Source organism: Durio zibethinus, chromosome 17, assembly GCF_047325235.1.
Source record: "Durio zibethinus cultivar Kanyao isolate XHJ-2024 chromosome 17, ASM4732523v1, whole genome shotgun sequence".
Classification (NCBI taxonomy): domain Eukaryota; kingdom Viridiplantae; phylum Streptophyta; class Magnoliopsida; order Malvales; family Malvaceae; genus Durio; species Durio zibethinus.
Window position 1 is genome coordinate 9,373,387 of NC_143178.1, and position 18,291 is coordinate 9,391,677.

At 33.3% G+C, this 18,291-nt stretch overlaps 2 pseudogenes across 1 annotated transcript; one reads left to right on the forward strand and one right to left on the reverse strand.

Moving 5' to 3' along the window:
• Window positions 1–8,545: 8,545 nt before the first annotated feature.
• On the forward strand, window positions 8,546–11,103 carry LOC111281438 (receptor-like serine/threonine-protein kinase At4g25390 pseudogene; annotated as a pseudogene). The gene has a single exon (XR_016329189.1). The product of XR_016329189.1 is annotated as a receptor-like serine/threonine-protein kinase At4g25390 pseudogene (transcript).
• Window positions 11,104–13,726: 2,623 nt separating this feature from the next.
• Window positions 13,727–15,642, reverse strand: LOC111274477 (3-ketoacyl-CoA synthase 6 pseudogene; annotated as a pseudogene).
• Between the last annotated feature and the right edge of the window lie 2,649 nt (window positions 15,643–18,291).

Consider the following 18,291-nt stretch of genomic DNA (forward strand, 5'->3'; position numbering starts at 1 on the left):
TTCTTAAAATGATAAGAATGAGGCAATAATATCTAAAGCATATAAATGATATGCAAAATAAAAAGTTTGGATATATATAGCCTGAAGTGATTATAGTAGAGATTCAATCTCAAGTGATGGTAATTACCATAAAAAAAAATTTGAATTCCTAGATATTGGGTTAGTGGTACTACAAGTAAAATAGATTTAAACCCTTACTATTAAACACCAATAATGGAAACCTAACTTTGAATTAGTAATCTCTAATTACAAAGTTTAATAGGTAAAAATAAGTTATTGTTATGTATCTGTTAAGCACAAGTAAAATCTATTCAAATTTTAGAAACTACTATGATCTATTGCGTGGAAAGAATGAGTTTTTATACTTTTAATAGAGTTTTAAATGTTTAAAGTAATAAAGACATAATGGAAACTCTACCTATCTAAACATTGAAGTGATGCCGCTTTAACAAGAAGAATTAGGGTCTCTCTTGTAAATGTTTATGAATAGGATAAGCACATAGCTATAATAGTATTAAAACAGATATAAACCTTTGACAAAAGAATAAGTAAGTATTATGTGTGTTATATCTTCAAATTAACAGAAGAATAAATAAGCATTTTGTGTGTTATATCTTCAAATCTAATACTAAAAGTTGAGGCTTAATCTGCAGACACCATTAACTTCATTTGATTTTTAAGATATATATACTAATTAAAGGTTTAAATCGAGAAATACCTTTTTGTACTCATAATTTTTATTTGTGTGAAAGGTTAAAGATTAAGCACCAACATTCTAAACTAGTGAGAGATTATTGGTAGTTTAGAATATGGTGCATTCCACATTAGATAAAAGATTTAATTATTAATGAAAAAAGTTAATTTTTGTATTAATTTTATTCATATTTTAAATAATTATATTTGAATAGAAATAATTATCATATGATAAATAGTCATAACTATTTAAATATAAATAAATTATTATTCATAAAGGTTATGATTATACAAAAAGTCATAACAATTTGAATAGAAGTTTATGTCTGTTCATTCATTATAAATAGATCTTTCAGTATAGTTATTTTCATTACTCTGCTTGAAGAGTTTTGAGGTTTCGTTGTATTCTAAAGGCATAATCATCTTTAATAAAGTACTCTTAATGCCTTAAAGCTACTATTCTTTTGTATTATTTCTCTTCTCTTATTTATTTTTTCTAACAATCGAGACCTAGCCACTATTGAGACTCTTGCGATAGTTAAAGCTGTAAAGCTGGTGGTTGAACTAAAGTTTTACAAGATTAAAGTTGAAAGGGATATACTAGGGATCTTATAATAGATAGGGTGACTGGACAAAAATTTGTCTCCTATTGGTTCTCTAATTAATCAAATTCAACTAAGGTTGAAAGCTTTCAAATTTTGGACATGTAAGTGTCATGGGCTAGGAGTTTAAGCCTAGCACCCATGTAACCTTAGATAAGAAACTACCATCCATATGTCTAAGTCAGCCTTTTTCTTGGCTCTGTGCTAAACACTTGTATTGTGCACTCTATTAGCTTCCTAAAAGCTTGGAAAAAAGCTAAGAATGAGAGTTAAAGCAATTGTGTTTGTATTTACTTGATGCTATATACAATTGCTCAATATCCTTATAATGACTCTTCTATGTCTATCCCTAAATCTTTTTGTATGGCTAAGTCTAAGATTTGTTGGTTCCTATTTGTGTAGCTTCTAACTTGTATATCTTTTTTATTGCTGATTGTATAGCTTCTTGCTTCTTATGTACAAATGAATGGGAGGTTTTTCTATTTATAATTGAGCCCTCATTATACTTATGGCTATAATGAGTCTAAGTGTATAGCCATTATGGCCTTTTAGACAATTCTAGGGTCTCTAAGCTCTAATAGGGTTGATTAAGATCTCTCTAGATTTTGTTGGTTTCAAGTTTCCTATTGAGCCTAGGGTTTGGAAGAGTCCGATCACTCTTGTTGAATGCTCGAGCCTAACAAGTTCTAAAGCCTTTTTCATCTATATGCCACTTTACCCACAACTAGGGCCTTTTAGTGACCTCTTTGTTTAGGTACTATAGTACTTGGTACTGTACTTATGCCTAATCTCTTTAGAACCTTTGATGCTTATACACTCGGCTTACCTCCAAGCTTCTCTAGACTCTTCCATGCCCGTATATCTAACTTATCTCCAAGCTGTTCTAGGCCTTTCTATGCTTGACTGTTTGCACTATATCATGGGGTGTTCTAGAACTTTCTAACAAATAGGTTTTATACCTTGCACTATACAGCTCACTTCGAGTGTACTTCTGTACTTCGACTTTAGCCTTAGCTTGCACATTTGTGTAAAGTATATGCCTTTAGGGTCTTAGTTCTTATCTTTCTTGGTTTATTACTCATACCATCTTGAGTAAATCCTATCACATGATTGTTTTAGTCTATGACTCATATACATCCATAACATTTTCCTCCACTCGTTCTAGCAATGCCCTCATTGCTAGAGGAATGCTAATCTTTTACCACACGCGCATATCGAATCAATGTCTGTCCGTCGTACCAATGGTTTTTGGCACATAATTTTGTTTGTCCCTTTCTCTTGCCTTAATGCTAAAACATCTGTTGTAAAATCGATTTCCTCCTAAGAGTCGTTTGCTATGCATTTTAAATGAAGGGTTTGATTGATCCATTTGGTTTGACTAGTGACTCTTTATGGCCACACTCTGTTGATATTGTTGGTTTAACTAGTGGATCTCCACAGCCACTCTTATCATTTTCATCGACGACTTGAGAAGTCCCTCATCTTGATAACTGGATAACACCTAGCTTCAATGCTCTTGTAAAATCTTCAAGGTACTAATGCTTACCATTACTCTTGTTATTGAACTCCTCATAAATCCTCATAATGGCTACAAGCTTCTTTCGTTGTGGGCAATCCCTGGGCTTATGTGGTTCCAAACGAAAAAAGTAGTTAATGGTAATGGCTTTCCTTACCTTTATCCTTGTTAAGCTCTTTAACCCTTACCTTGTAATGTCAGAGCTTCTTTTCAGTCTCATCTTTTGATGAAGAGCTATTACTCTTGTCTCTCTCACTCAAGCTACTATCCCTAAGCTTTAGAGAGTTAGTGTGCTCATACTCGACTAACGATTCGACAATCACAATTGCCTAACTCAAGTCTTAGACCCTACACCGTTTTAACTCAATTCTTGCCCATGGCTTTAACCCATCAAGGAAGTAGAACAAAACTTCCTGCTTACCCATACTAGGAACCATAAGTGACGATTCTAAAAAATTTCGATAATAGTCTTATACTCTTCCCCTTTGAGTGAGCCAGCAAAGCTACCCTTGAGCTTTTTTTTTTCGCATGCTCTGACTTAAACTGTCTCATTAGTTCCTTCACAAACCGATCCTATGTGGTGATTGCAATCTTTCCTCATTACATGCCATCGCACTTTCGACGCTACCATAATAGGATCACATCAGTTAGGTACATGACAACGGTGTTTAGTTTAACTTCATCCGTTGTACTAACCATTTAAAAGTACTACTCCATACACCACACGAAATTGTCAACTTATTTGGTAGAGTGACTTCCTATAAATGGCTTTAGCTTAAGCACCTCTACCCTAAGTCCTAAACCCACGTTCACCATAGCAACTCAAAACATAGCAAACTCCCACCTAAGTTGCTCTAGCTTTTCCCACAAAACCACCACCTAAACCTTTAGAGCCTCATTATATTGCGTGAGCACTTCTATCTTTCGAGTCAAGGCACCATGTATCTCTTCTTTGAGTTTTTTCTATGTTGAATTTAGCTCTTAGATGTGATCCTTAGTGTCCCCAAACCGATCCCTTAAATCTCTTATGGTTAACTTGTACTTTACCAACCGAGAATCCATAGACGACAACAGGTCCTTCAAACTAGTTCTTCTTCCCTTATTTATGGGTGGATAGTCTTTTTGTACATCACTTATGCATTTCACCTGAGGGTCATTGGCCATGCTTTTGCATGCGTACCATAATTACAAAGCTCGAACTAAAGATTTCCCGTAACTTCCTAAAAAGCACTTAAACAACCTTATGCCTTATTCTAGGCATCGACAACAAGTAATCGCCTAAACAATATTCCTTACTACAAATTAATAGCATACTTGGTACACTAGCACACTAAGCTACCCATGCACTTGAACTGACACCAACACCGATAGTAGCCAAGGTTCGAAACCTATTTTGATACCAACTTTGGTTAGAACTGACTTTGATCTCACCATGGTCGGGACCTACTCTTATACCAATTGTCACAGGCTGGAAGCTTAAGCTTAGCACCAGTACGACCTTACGCTGCAAACTACCATTCGTATGCCTAAGTTTGCCTTTTTCTCAACTCTGTGCAAAGCACTTATGCTATGCACTCTATTAGCTTTTTAGGAGCTCGAGAGAAAACTAAGAGGGAAAATTAAAGTAATTGTACTTTTATTTACTTGATGCTATATACAATTATTCAATGCCCTTACAATGACTCTCTTATGCCTATCCCCAAGTCTTTTTGTATCGTTAAGTCTAGGAATTGTTTGTACCTATTTGTATAGCTTGTAACTTGTATATTCTCTCTATTGTTGCTTGTGTAACTTCTTGTTTCTTACTTACAAATGAATAATAGGCTCTTCTATTTATACTTCAGCCTCCATAATACTTGTGGCTATGATGAATCCAAATGTATGGCTATTATAGTCCTTCTAGATAATTTTAGGGTCTTCAAGCTCCAACAGGGTCGATTAAGGCGTCTCTAGATTTTTTCTGGTTTTAGGCTCCCTGCTAAGCCTCGGGTTTGCAATAGCTTGCGCACTCTCGCTGAGTTGCCGTACCTAGAAGGTTCCAGAGCCTTCTTTATCAGAATGCCACTTTGCCCACAACTAGGGCCTTTTAAAATCTTCCTCGTTTGGGTGTTACAGTGCCCATTACTGTACCCGTGCCTGTTCCTTCTCGAACCTGTGTTGCCCATGCACTTGGCCTACCTTCAGGCATCGCCAAACTCTTCAATGTCGGCACACCTTACCTACTTCAGGCTTCTTTAAACTCTTTCATGCTTGCGTGCCTGGCTTGTCTCAAGGTTGTTTTTGGCCTTTCTATGCCTAACTGCCCACACCACATCTTGAGATATTCTACAACCTTTCAACGAGCAATCATCATACCTAATGCCATGCAACTCATTTTAAGTGTACTCTTACATTTTGACCTTGGCCTTAACCTGTACATTTAAGTAAAATATGTACCTTTAAGACCTCGATTCCAATTTTTCATAGTCCATTGCTCGTACCATCTCAAGTAATTCCCGTCACATGACTTTCTTGATCTAAGACTCATGCACGATCATTGATATAAACATGTAGTTCGATCATTGATATAAACATGTAGTTCATGAGGCAAATAGGGCGTCCCATTTGCTAAAAAAAATGGCTGAGTCAAGAGATGGGTAAAGAATTGTCCTGATGTCAAAAGTGTAATTATTAAACAAGACAAAGTTGCTTTTAAGTAACGAACTATTAAAAAAAAAATACGATACATACAATTTTTATTTTTATTTTTTATTTTTTTGTATTTGAGGATGTTAAAATTTATATAGTCATTAAAACCAAAACTTTGGCAGATTGCGCAACTGTTGACCAATTTTATTCTTAAAATTTGCATATTATATTACATTCTTTTTGTCACCCAACCTATTTCGAATTTCAAATAATTTAATACCTTTAAGTCATGTTTAAGCATTTATTATTTAATTTCATAAAATTAGAAATAATTTTTTTTATTATTAGTCATACTAAGGATGGTTTAATTTCTTTGTAATTTAATTTTATTTTTTATGTGTACACTAAATATAAGATAAGATAATTATAATCTTATTTTACCATATTCACAATCCTATTATATATCCTTAATACAACCTTATTAAAGTATTTTTTTTCATCTAATCTAATTACATAAAAGAAAAAGGAGTTAGCATAATATAATTAATAAAATGAAAGAATCACACACGGGTAAGTAAATATCCCTGCTCGTTTAGGGACAAAAGAAGAGTGCCTCGTACCAAAAAAAACCAAAGAATTAAGTACAAAATCAAAAATAAATAAATAAATAAAATTAGATTAATTAAATTTGGAGGAGTATTTTTTATAAAAGAAATCATAATTTTAAAATAAAAAATTATAATTATTAAAATTTAAATTTATTAAATATCATCTCTTAAATTAATTAAATTCAAAAAATACTTTCGTTGTAGTAGGATTGGATTGTTTGATTTTTTTTTTTCAATCCAAAGAAATTAATAATATTATGACGTTAAAAAATGGGAAATAAAACTATTTTAAGTCAAGTGTTTTGTGATGATTGTGTAGATTAATTTTTTTATTTTTTAACATAAAATGGGTACAACCCATAAAAAAAAAAAAGAGACAGAGAGAGAGAGAAAATCTTGATTCAAAATAAGACCTATATATTTTTTTAAGAATTCAATAACAATTAGATCAAAAAGCTGAGAATAGACTGATTTTTATCTATATGGTATGTATGTTTGCCTTCAATCACTTGTCTTTGAATTTTAAGTATTAATAATAATTAATTAGATTATAGTATAATATTATATTTATAATATTTAATAATAATAGTTTATGGATGTGTCTCATTAAAAATATATATACACATTTTTTTTCTCTTCAACAATGGAATTCAACTTTGTTTTTTCAATTAAAAATATTTAATAAGGAGAAATGTTTTTGTTTTATGTCCAAAGTATCGATATTGTATCTCGTTGCTTCTTTCCGCTTTTTTCACAATTTTCTATTTGGAAAAAAAAAAAAAAAAAAAAGGAGCAAATTTGACTGCCAAAAGGGCAAAGCAATTAGTCAAGCTACCCTTCTAAATTACCAAACCGTCCTTGCAGGCCCATGAGGCCATGACCACGTTTCTGGTTTTGATCCACAGATAAAGAGGGGAAAAAAATAAATAAAGAGGGATGGGAGTTGGGGGTTGGGGGTTGGGGAGGGAACCCCGCTTTGTAAAATAAAAGAAAAAGTAGAGGATGATTTAAATTCGAATATTAAAGAGACTATCATGTATGACATTTGATTAAGAGACGATGGTGGTAGGGTTTGGATTTTAATTTTATATGTTTTTTAAAATTTTTTTAATTTAACGATTAAAAACTGTTTTTTGTAAACATAATTCTATCAATGCCTTGATAAATTTATTTTTTTGAAAAAAGGAAAATCTGATAAATCAACCATGTCATTTGGCTAATAATAATGAAAATTATTGAAATTTAATCTCAAATTTTTAATTTAAAACAAAACTAATCATGATCTCTTATGATGAATTAAAAAAAAAAAAAAAAGAAACGACTTGACCAGATATACACAAGTTAACTGAGTTGATAATGACCCAAAATTTTGAGTAAAATATTTTAGAATCGGAATGATAATGTGGGCAAACACAGAAAAAGTCATTTGGCAACCCACTTTGGATTTTAAAGAAAAATAAAAACAAAAACAACAAATCCTTAGTCTTCTTGCTAAAATATTATATTAACTGTTAATTTTAGAATGAAAAAAGACTTTTTTTTTTCTTCAAATTAAAATGTAGTAGTGATATTAACTATTTACTCATCAAATTAAAAGTAAAAACTATAAAAGGAAAAGGTCAAAGCAAATGGTAGAAGAATCACAAAAATGTGAAAGGTGAGTATGAGGCACAAAGCGTGGAAGAGGCCCAAGGTTTTCAAAGTTTGAGCAGAAGAAAACAAGAAATTAATACCTACCCCACTTTGTTTATATAAGTGGATGACTCTAAGCTGGTTTTCTTCTTCCATTTTGATTGCTGGTAATTAGTCAACCTTCACCCTTGCCTTTCATATTCCAAGTGATTAAGTTTTTTCCTTCTTTGAATCAGTCACAACCCCTTTTCAGAAATGGAAAAATTATGAATGATTCCTCAGCTTCTCTTAAAAAGCATATTCTTGTGCTTTAATTCACAAAAACACAAACGCCAAACTTTAAGCATGAAGTTTATATATTTATATATATATGGTAAAAAGAAGTTAGGATTTCAATTTTGATATCAAAGTTAAACAATGGCAAAAGCATGAAGGATTCCAAAGTTCTAACTTTCAATATAACTTGGTAATTTTGACTTGGATTGGATGATTTTGGAGGGAATAACATTTTCTTTTAAACCCTATTTTAGTTCAATAGATTTGATAATCTCCTTTACAAGGTCGCCTTATAATTCTTCCTTTGAAATGAAGATAATCTTTGAATTATTTGGCATGAGATTTTTATTAATACTTACAGATTATAACGAATTCATGCACCTAACATGTTCTTGAATCTCATAAAGGATAAATTAGGAAATTAAAAAAATTATGATATTCCTGGTTTGTAAGCTCAAAGTGATCAACAGTAATTTTATTTGCTTGTTTGGTTTTTTATTTTATTTTTTTTTTTTTGGGGGGGTGGTGGGGTGGTGAGGGAATTAAAAGAGCTGAAGTGGGGCAGAGGAAATGACATATGTTTACAAGTGAGAAGAGAGGGTGATATTTATTTTTTTAGGTGTAATGATATATCTTTTCGTCATTGTCAATTAATACAGGCAACCCCTCAAAAAAGGCCTCGCCAGTTTCAACAACCGAAACAAAAGCATCACAAAAGCCAGTTGAGAACAACCCAATCTCTTTCAACCAATCTTCGGCGCCAATCCCCTAACCAGATTATGTTCCATCCTCACTTCTATTCCCTTCAATCCACTTAAAATCATCTTCCCAGTTCTTTTTTCTTTTCTTAGGAGAGGGAGAAAATTTTTCTGCTTACAGAATGTCACGCTCGATCCCACCGCTGCCGCCTCCACAGCAGCAACCGCCGTTGATCCACCACCAGCATCCTTTACCCACGCAACTCATCTTCCCGCCCGTTGCAGCCGTCACAGCGGCCTTTTCAATCTTATTAGTTCTATCCTTGTGCCTTCGCAAAATCCGGCGTGAACGTACAGTCCCTGCCGACTCCAAGCCTCCACACCGGTTCTCTTACTCCATCCTCCGTCGTGCCACCTCCTCCTTTTCCACCTCTCGCCTCCTCGGTCAAGGCGGCTTTGGTTCCGTCTACCGCGCCACCATCCCTAACAACCACCACCCCAACAAAAACGACAATCAAACCGTCGCCGTCAAGATGATGGACGCCGGTTCCCTCCAAGGAGAACGCGAGTTCCAAAACGAGCTCTTCTTCGGTTCAAAACTAGACTCTTCCCTCGTCGTCTCAGTCCTCGGCTTCTCTTACGAACGAAAGCGACGCCGCATGCTCCTGGTTTACGAGCTCATGCCTAACGGCAATCTACAAGACGCCTTGCTTCATCGAAAATGTCCAGAATTAATGAACTGGAAACAAAGGTTTTCGATTGCTGTTGATATTGCCAAGGGACTTGAATATCTCCACGGATTGGATCCTCCGGTAATTCACGGAGACATTAAGCCTAGTAACATTTTGTTGGATCAGTATTTTTCAGCCAAAATTGCGGATTTTGGATTAGCAAGGTTGAAATCAGAGGAAATTAAAATTGAAATAGTTGAGGATAATGGATCTGTTGCAGAAACTGAGAGTGTGGCTACAGGAACTGAGGAGTTCAATTTGGCGGTTGATCAATCGCCGGGTTCGGTTATGGAATCGCCGGAAAATGCGGAGGTTGTTACAGTTGCAGTTTCTCCAGAGACAGTGGGGGTGGCAGTTGCGATCTCTCCTGAAATGATGGAGAAGGGGAGTGTTTCGGAGGGGAATTTCGATAGGGCTAGTGTGGAGAGTGGAAAAGAATTGATGAGTGGAGGGAAGCAGTGTGGGAAAGGGATGAGGAATGGTTCCGGTAGGGATTGGTGGTGGAAGCAAGATACCGGGGCGGTGACGGAGAATGGGAAAGTGAAGGATTATGTGATGGAATGGATTGGGACTGAGATTAAGAAGCAGAGACCTAGTAGTGATTGGATTGCTTCGGTGGCTTCTTCGAGTAGTGAAACGAATGCCAAATTGGAGAAGAATAAGAAGAAGGGTACAAAACGATTGGAATGGTGGGTGTCAATGGAGGAAGATAAGGAAAAGAATGTAAAGAAGGAGAAGAGGAGACCGGCAAGGGAGTGGTGGAAAGAGGAGTACTGCGAAGAGCTTGCGAAAAAGAATAAAAAGAAGAAGAAGAAGAAGAGACAGTTGGGGATGTACGATAGTGATGATATTGTTGGTGGGGAGAATTGGTCGCCAGTTGATGACGAATTGTATACAGAGAGCAAGAAGAAGAAGAGTAAAAGAAGTAGGAGTAAAGGTAGCTTTGGAAGTGTGGATTGGTTATGGGATGGGCTTAGTGGTGAATTATGGAGAGCTCGCCGGAACAGTAATGATTCATTCAGTGGGGAGATTCCTAAGAGTGGTGGTATTAGCAGTACGCCCAGTATGAGAGGAACCGTTTGCTACGTTGCTCCTGAATACGGTGGCGGCGGGGATCTATCAGAGAAGTGTGATGTTTATAGTTTTGGGGTTCTACTGTTGGTTTTGATAGCAGGGAGGCGACCCCTGCAGGTTACAGGCTCACCTATGTCGGAGTTTCAGCGGGCCAATCTGATTTCTTGGGCGCGGCATCTTGGGCGAACAGGAAAGCTGATTGATTTGGTTGACCAGAGTATACAGTCTCCGAACAGGGAACAGGCTCTTTTGTGTATCACAGTTGCGTTGCTTTGTTTGCAAAAATCACCTGCTTGCCGGCCTTCCATGAAGGAGGTTGTGGGCATGCTCACTGGTGAGGCAGAGCCGCCTCAACTACCAACCGAATTTTCCCCATCACCGCCATCACGATACCCATTTAAGTCTCGTAAGAAGGTCCGGTGAGTTTTTAGTGCCCAGCGGTAAATTTTCTTCAAACAGTAGCTTGGTTGCCGTAGATCATTGTTTAATCATCTTTGTGGATGCTCATTGTAAAGAAATCTTAGTAATTTTGTTTTCCATCTAAAATCCAATGGTTTTCAATTCCTTACCACTTGCTCTTTTGTTGATGTTACTGCTATGGCCTACAAATTCATATTAATACATTACAAAATATTGTTGCCTTTCTGTATCAAAATTGTGAAGATGCAAATCAAGACACTGATCCCTCAAATTTTCTCTCTAAAGTTTCTCACATGCCATTAGTATCTGGTTTTGTTTATAATGATAACTTGTATTTTTACTGATGGGACCATCATGTGACAATTTCATCCGTTTTCTTTGATCTAAACAAGTTGCTCTCTGCTTTTTTATCTTTTCAACTTTTTGGCTTTTAAGTTTCTTGCTGCTCCACCACTTGTAAGTTACGGACCTTTTCACCGTACCGTGTTTGAGTTGCGTTCAGCTAGCTAACCTCCAGTACTTGTCCTATTAACAATCCTCAATGCACTATTAAGGCCTGGCTGAAGCTGACCACTCACACATGGAATGAACACCACTGAAGTTCATGTGTGAACAGTTTTAACAGCTGCATTGAAGATGATTGGTTGGAAATATGAAGGGGATCTAACCTTTATCATTCATGGTTCAGACTTATATCGAGCAATGCCTGCTTTGACCGTTGGAGATTAAAGAAAAAAAACTGCAAATTGCATAAAAATTGCCAACATGCTTGCAATGTAACAGTAAAATGAATGGGATTTATTTTAGGCAATCAATACAAGCGTTGGCATTAGTTTCAGTTCTATTCAGCAAGAAAAAAACTGACGCTTGAATTAGAGGATGGTGAAGGAAGGGTACTCGTCCCTTCCAAATTTAGGTTGGCTGGTTCAAAAAGTTGGCATATTCATCTTCGTTAAATGGTTGATCAAGAATCCTTGGTCAACATTCAGCTTTGTGGGTTGTGCAAAAACTTTCATGCTGTCAAGTTCTAACCATGAGAACAGGGGGTCATCCCCTTTGATAAAAGTGTTTGGTAGAATATTTTGATAATTGAAATTGCGCTTGCTTGCATTTAACCACCTGCTTTTTTAGTACTATTTCAAATTGTTCACCATCCCAAGGTGATTATTCAAATCAGAGTATATTTTATCAGGAACCCTAGTGCTTGGTCTAACATTCCCTCAAATGATGCTATTATGTTAATCCGGCTTACGCATCATGAATCTTTCATTTTTTGTTTTTTAATTTCTGTAAGAACAACAACCATTTGTGCTTGTATTTTCCTATGGGTTGTAAGTATAAAGTTAAGGTCCTATTTTAGCCCTTTTGTAAAGTTGATTCCCATCCAGATACATGTGGTGAAGTTTAAATAAGTGAACACTTGTGTTGGTTGGAAATTGAAACGCAAGAATAGTAAGAGCCCAGCCCTTGGCTACTGGGGATCCTCGGTTGATCATCAAGGGCACTTATTTTTCTTCTTGTAGTATTTGAAACTGTTCGGCCTTTTATAATGCTCATTTTACTGTCATATGACGCTTGAACAGGATGAGATTGCCAATCTTTAAGAGGATTGAGATTACCAATTTTACTGTCAGGAATAGAAAAAAAAAAAAATGATTGTGCAACCAAAAGTCCTATCATCATTTTTTTTTAGTTACACAGCCTGTCCGAAACTTAAGAGTCAACTATTTTTGTTTTTTTGTCATTTTCCGTCGGAACAGATTTAAAAGGATAATTTTGTTTGACTTTTGATGTGAGAGTTATCATAAAATTTTAAAATAGTTTAACTACAAATATAAAATTTTAACTTATAATAAATACATAAATTTTGTTTTAAATGGAATTAATTATTTTTTTATACGAATTTTAAGAATAAATATAAATTCATATAAAAAATAAAATATATAATTTCTATTATAAACTTTTAAATAAAATATCATTTTAATCTAAATTCTAACATTATTAACTTTATTTGTCTATATAATATCTAATAAATATAATTTTATTATATGAATATTATTTATTAAATAAAAACATATAGTCTTTTATGTGGTTGTCACCTTACAAAAAATAATTAATATATTTTTACAGTTCAAGTAATATATATATTTTTAATTTATATTAAAAAAGATATTAATAATATATGCAATGAATACATAATTTAATAATATTTATTAAATGTTATATATATAAATTAATATAGTTAGTGAAATTAAAGTTTTGATTAATATGAGACAAAATATAATATTTATAGTATAAATTATATATTATTTAAAAATTTAAGGTACAAATATATTTTTTATTTTTTTAAAATATCAATTTATATTTTTTTTTCAAAATTCAGCATAATTAATTTAATTTTTTATTAATAAATTTGATTTTAATTTGAATTTTGTCATTGTGGTTAAGTCATGTCAAGGTTTTGTGGTAACTTCTACAAAACCGTGTCCATGGGTCATAACACAATTTTATTAACCTAAAAAAAAAAAAAAAAACTTCTGAACATTTTAATTTTATTTAGATTAATTTTATATACTTATTTTGCATACAAATAAGTTATTTATATTTAAATAAATTTTTTATTTTAATTTATATATAAATAAAATCTTAACTTTTAATTTATATCTAAATAAATATTTCATATAAATCAATTTTTTTAAGTAAAAATTTATTTAGATGCAAATAAAAAAAATCACTTATTTAAATACAATAAAAATATAAGAATTTATTTTAAAAAAATAAAATAATTCAAGAGTTTTTTAAAAAAAATTTAGCCATTTTATTTCTCATTTCTCCTTAATTTGAATCATTAATTACCATTAAATAACTGTAAAAGTTGTGACATGCGCCATGCGCATAAATTATACTGTATCAATGAATGAATCATGGAAAGTAAACATAATCTTGATTCTTGACCATGAATGATAAGAATTGGACTAATAGAGAGCATCAGGTTGGACACCTTGATCAATGGCCTCAACAGGATACAGGTGTATACAATCGCTCCATGGGCTTCTTTTGGACTCCTCAACTATAGGCCTTAGACACTCCCAAACCAAGCTACAGCACTTGAGCCCGGTACCCAACCCAAGAAGCCAAATCTTATCACCTCTCTTCACTCTCTCCTTGCCCTCCATGTAAGCTAGTTCATACCACCATGAAGAAGATGACTGGTTCCCGAACCTATGCAGTGTCATCAAAGCAGGTTCAACGTCTCTTGTATTAACCTTTAACCCTTTGGCTACCTCTCTTATCAGTGGCCTTCCTGAAGTTGGCAAACAGAAATGTTGTATCACACTCTTGAAACTTGGCATGTAAATTTCCCCTGATTTATCAATGAATTTTTTTTGAATGATCGAAACAACATGCCATAATTCGCCGAAAAAGGCAAGATCTGGGAACCAAGGATTGTTATGTGTGACCTGAGAGTTTCTCCTACAGCTTGTAGTAAATCTTTTTTGAACGTAACCCCAAGTTTTCCACAAGAGTCTTCTTCACGGAATGCCAAGAAGTAAGCCCTGTCGTCAAAGGCTCTTTGGGTTCTTAGACTGTGTAAAAGCTTATATTTTGCTGTGTTTCTTGCTTCTATTTTGTTTGTGAGCAGTATTCCTGCGCAGCCCATCCGGAAAACGCAGCTGAGGAATAACTTAGGCTTCTCGTGACCTGAATACCAACCGCTAGATAGGATTTCTGTGCTAAGAACTATGGCATTAGAGTTCTTGTGAGTTTTGAGAAGATTTTTTGCCAAATCAATCCCAATGGCTCCTGCACTGCACCCCATACCAGAGAGGTTATAGCTCTTAATATCACTTCTCATTGAGTATTTGTTAATGATAATGGAGGAGAGCGAAGGTGAGGGACAAAAACCACTACAGTTGACAATCAGTATATCGATGTCATGAGAAGATAGTTTACTTTTGGATAAAAGATTATCCATTACAGGGAAGAGCACCATTTCGGCTTCTTTAATGGATTCTTGTTGATGGGTTTTTGGAGGAATGCTGTGTAAGGCTGGAGGAAGATAGGTCTCTTGGCATATTCCCGAAGAGGTTAAGATTTTGGCCATGAATTCTACACTCTCACAGTCGAAAGATTCGATCATGGAAGCGTGTTGTATGAAGGAAGAGAAAGGGGCTTTACAGAAGCTTGGTGGTTTGTAACATGAGAAGTCTACAAGATAGACGGGAGGAGGCTTTGAGTTCAAGAGGTAGGTTTTCAGGGTGAAAAGGAGAAAGCAAGATGGTAAGAGGAAGTGGAAAAAGGGATTCCATTTTTGAAGGATAAACAAAGCTTCGAACGATATTAATGCTACAAGAATAAAAGTAGGAAATCCAATAATTTCCAAAAGAGTTGAATGCAGGTGCCTAGATAGCATGGTGGCGAAGAGAATGCTCATATAGCTGAAAACTGAAAAGAGGGCTAGCTATTGCTTAAATTCACAGGAGCAACCCATAAAATTAACCAGAGTCGTTGACTCCCTCTATCTTGGAAGGGTTTAAATAGGGCGTAAATCAATGGAAGGCCTGCATGAGCATGTATGATGTACAGTTGGCGGTTGATGCTCATTTAATCGACGGCTTGCAACAATAATAGCTTAGATATTCAATGGAAGGCCTGCATGAGCATGTATGGTGTACAGTTGGCGGTTGATGCTCATTTAATCGACGGCTTGCAACAATAATAGCTTAGATATTGATGCTCATTTAATCGACGGCTTGCAAAAATAATAGCTTGGATATTCACAAATATTTTACGACCAACAGCTAGTTATACAGACAATTAAAAAAAATTAATAATTGAGTTACAAAAAACATATTTTACAATAAGTTTGGATATATGAAAAAAGAGTTAAAATTTAAATTCAAACTTATTGAATATAATTTTTTAAGAATAATTATATGAATCAATTAAATTCAATTCAATTTTTTTCCCATCCTCTAGCAAAATAATTCTTTGTTAGAATGTGATAAACGTACCACAAGTCAAGATGAATTGGTTTGAATTCAATAAAAACTTTATTTATTTGCAAAAGGAAATCTTTTATATGCTTATATTCCTTATTGATTTGTATTTTTTTTTTCATTTTTCTTTTTACCTTTTATTATTTATTTTTAATAAAATAAAAAAATAAAAACACCAACCAAACATATTCCAAAAGCAAAAAAAAAAAAAAAAAAAAAACAATAACGAAACATAGCTTAAATACTATACATGATCACTTGATAGTTGGGAGTTAATACAAGTAATATTGACAATCTTACAGCAAATACACTAATAGCCGAATATCAGTAAGAGAGTGATCACATCACCTTGTTTGGCAACAATTTAAAAATTTTATGTGATAGTAAGCTTAAATCACTAAGATGATAAGATAGTTAAAATTACTCAAGAAATTGGCTACTAAAAATTTTAAAAAACCAGTTTTTTAATCACTTTTTCTAAAAAATTCTTATGTTATAAATTTATATTGATTAGAAAAAATAACAAATTTATTTAATATTTTTTTAGAAATTATTTTTATCAAAATTTATTTATATTTTATAGTTTTATATTGGGGAACACCACAGCTCTAATACTATTTGTTGAGCTAAAAGCCTTTAATCTAATCATACCAGTGGAAGCGAAATCAAACAATAAATCAAACACACAAAAGATAATAATTTAACATGATTCGATTCAATCAACCTACGTTCACGAATGAAAAATAAGATCCACTAGTTGTAGAGAATTACAAATATACATCAAATTATCTACCTCACTCAACAATCAATACTCATAAGACACTCTCAATCTCCTCTAGTCCTATGAAGTATTCTCAACACAAACAAACACAAACCCAAACCCTTGTACACCCTTTCAACATAACCAAACATATACCAATATACTCTCATACATCATACCATGTGAACCCTCTCAGTCTCCTCTAATCCACTCATAAATAAATATACATACCCATGAGACGTAGAGCCCCAATACTTCTAAGGAGTGTCTATCCCATAAAATCCTACAACTCTCTTACATCTTTTTCTCATACATGACCCTGTAGAGACTTCACATATTTATAACCATACAAATTTGCCTATTAAGAATTCTTTTCCTCTTAGAATTCTTCTCCTGTAAGTTAAACTTACTTATTAAGAATCCTTTTCCTTTTAGAATTCTTCTCTTGCAAGTCAAACTTACCTATTAAGAATCATCTTTCTCTTAGAATTCTTCATTTGTAAGTCTTCTTATCCATCAAGCAATATCTGACAAATTTTAAATAAATCTCTAATAAATCTCAAACAAATCTCTTATGAGATTTGAGTCATTATTTTCAACATTTTATATAAAATAATATTTAATTATTTTATGAATTATTAAATTAATAAGTATTAAATATTTTACTTTTTTTACAAGGTTATTTTAGATATTTTATATTATCTGATTTATTTTTCATATAATATCAAATATAATTATTTAAAAATATTAGTGATTTATAATATTGTATTATACATAGTAATTTAAGATTATTGATAATTAAATCATTTTAATGATCTTATTATCATAATAATTAAATTATCGTGATGATTTAAAAAACGATAATATATATTAGCTAAAGAATATAAGCAAATCGTCCTAATTGGGGAAGAAAGGATTCTTAAATAAATATTAAAATGAATGGTCTTCATTAAAAAAATTATTTAAAAAAAAAGAGTACTAGTAGGAGTAACAGAAATGAAACACCAAACCGAAATGGCGATTGAGTGGCAGCTGGCCGCGAGACGAAATAGCACACCACCAGCGATGCCGATACTCTGTTTATTCTGTAACAAAATGGAACCCACATTCCTGCTCTACAAAATCAAACTGGAATTGATTGTAGGGAGACAGATGTCAAGCGCATTCCAGTGTAGCATTATTTAACAAAAAAAGGCTTAAAAACAAAGAACTTTCTGTCGTCACAGCACAGGTCATAACTTTGGTGAATAGTCAAATAATTGATATGTGTATATGATATATAGAGCACGAAATTTGAAGATAACTACAAGTAGTAGCTATAATTTTTTTTAAATCTTTTTTTTTTTGTTGGAATGTGTCAGAGAAATAAATTTGGTTTGTTGAAATATGATCAGAACATATTACTAGTTGGATGGATCAGACTGCCTGAAAAGGATTGCCATGAATCTGTCTCAAAGTGATCATTTTGTTGAATGTATAAATTTATGGCTATTGAATATTAATTTCAAATGAAGCAAGATATACCAAAAGTAACAATTTTAAACAAATTTACGATAACAAAATGTAAAAATATAAAAAAAAAACCATATATGAATTTTTAAAAAAAAATGTATTTTGAATTTAATCATATTGACATGAATTTTTCATTCTAAG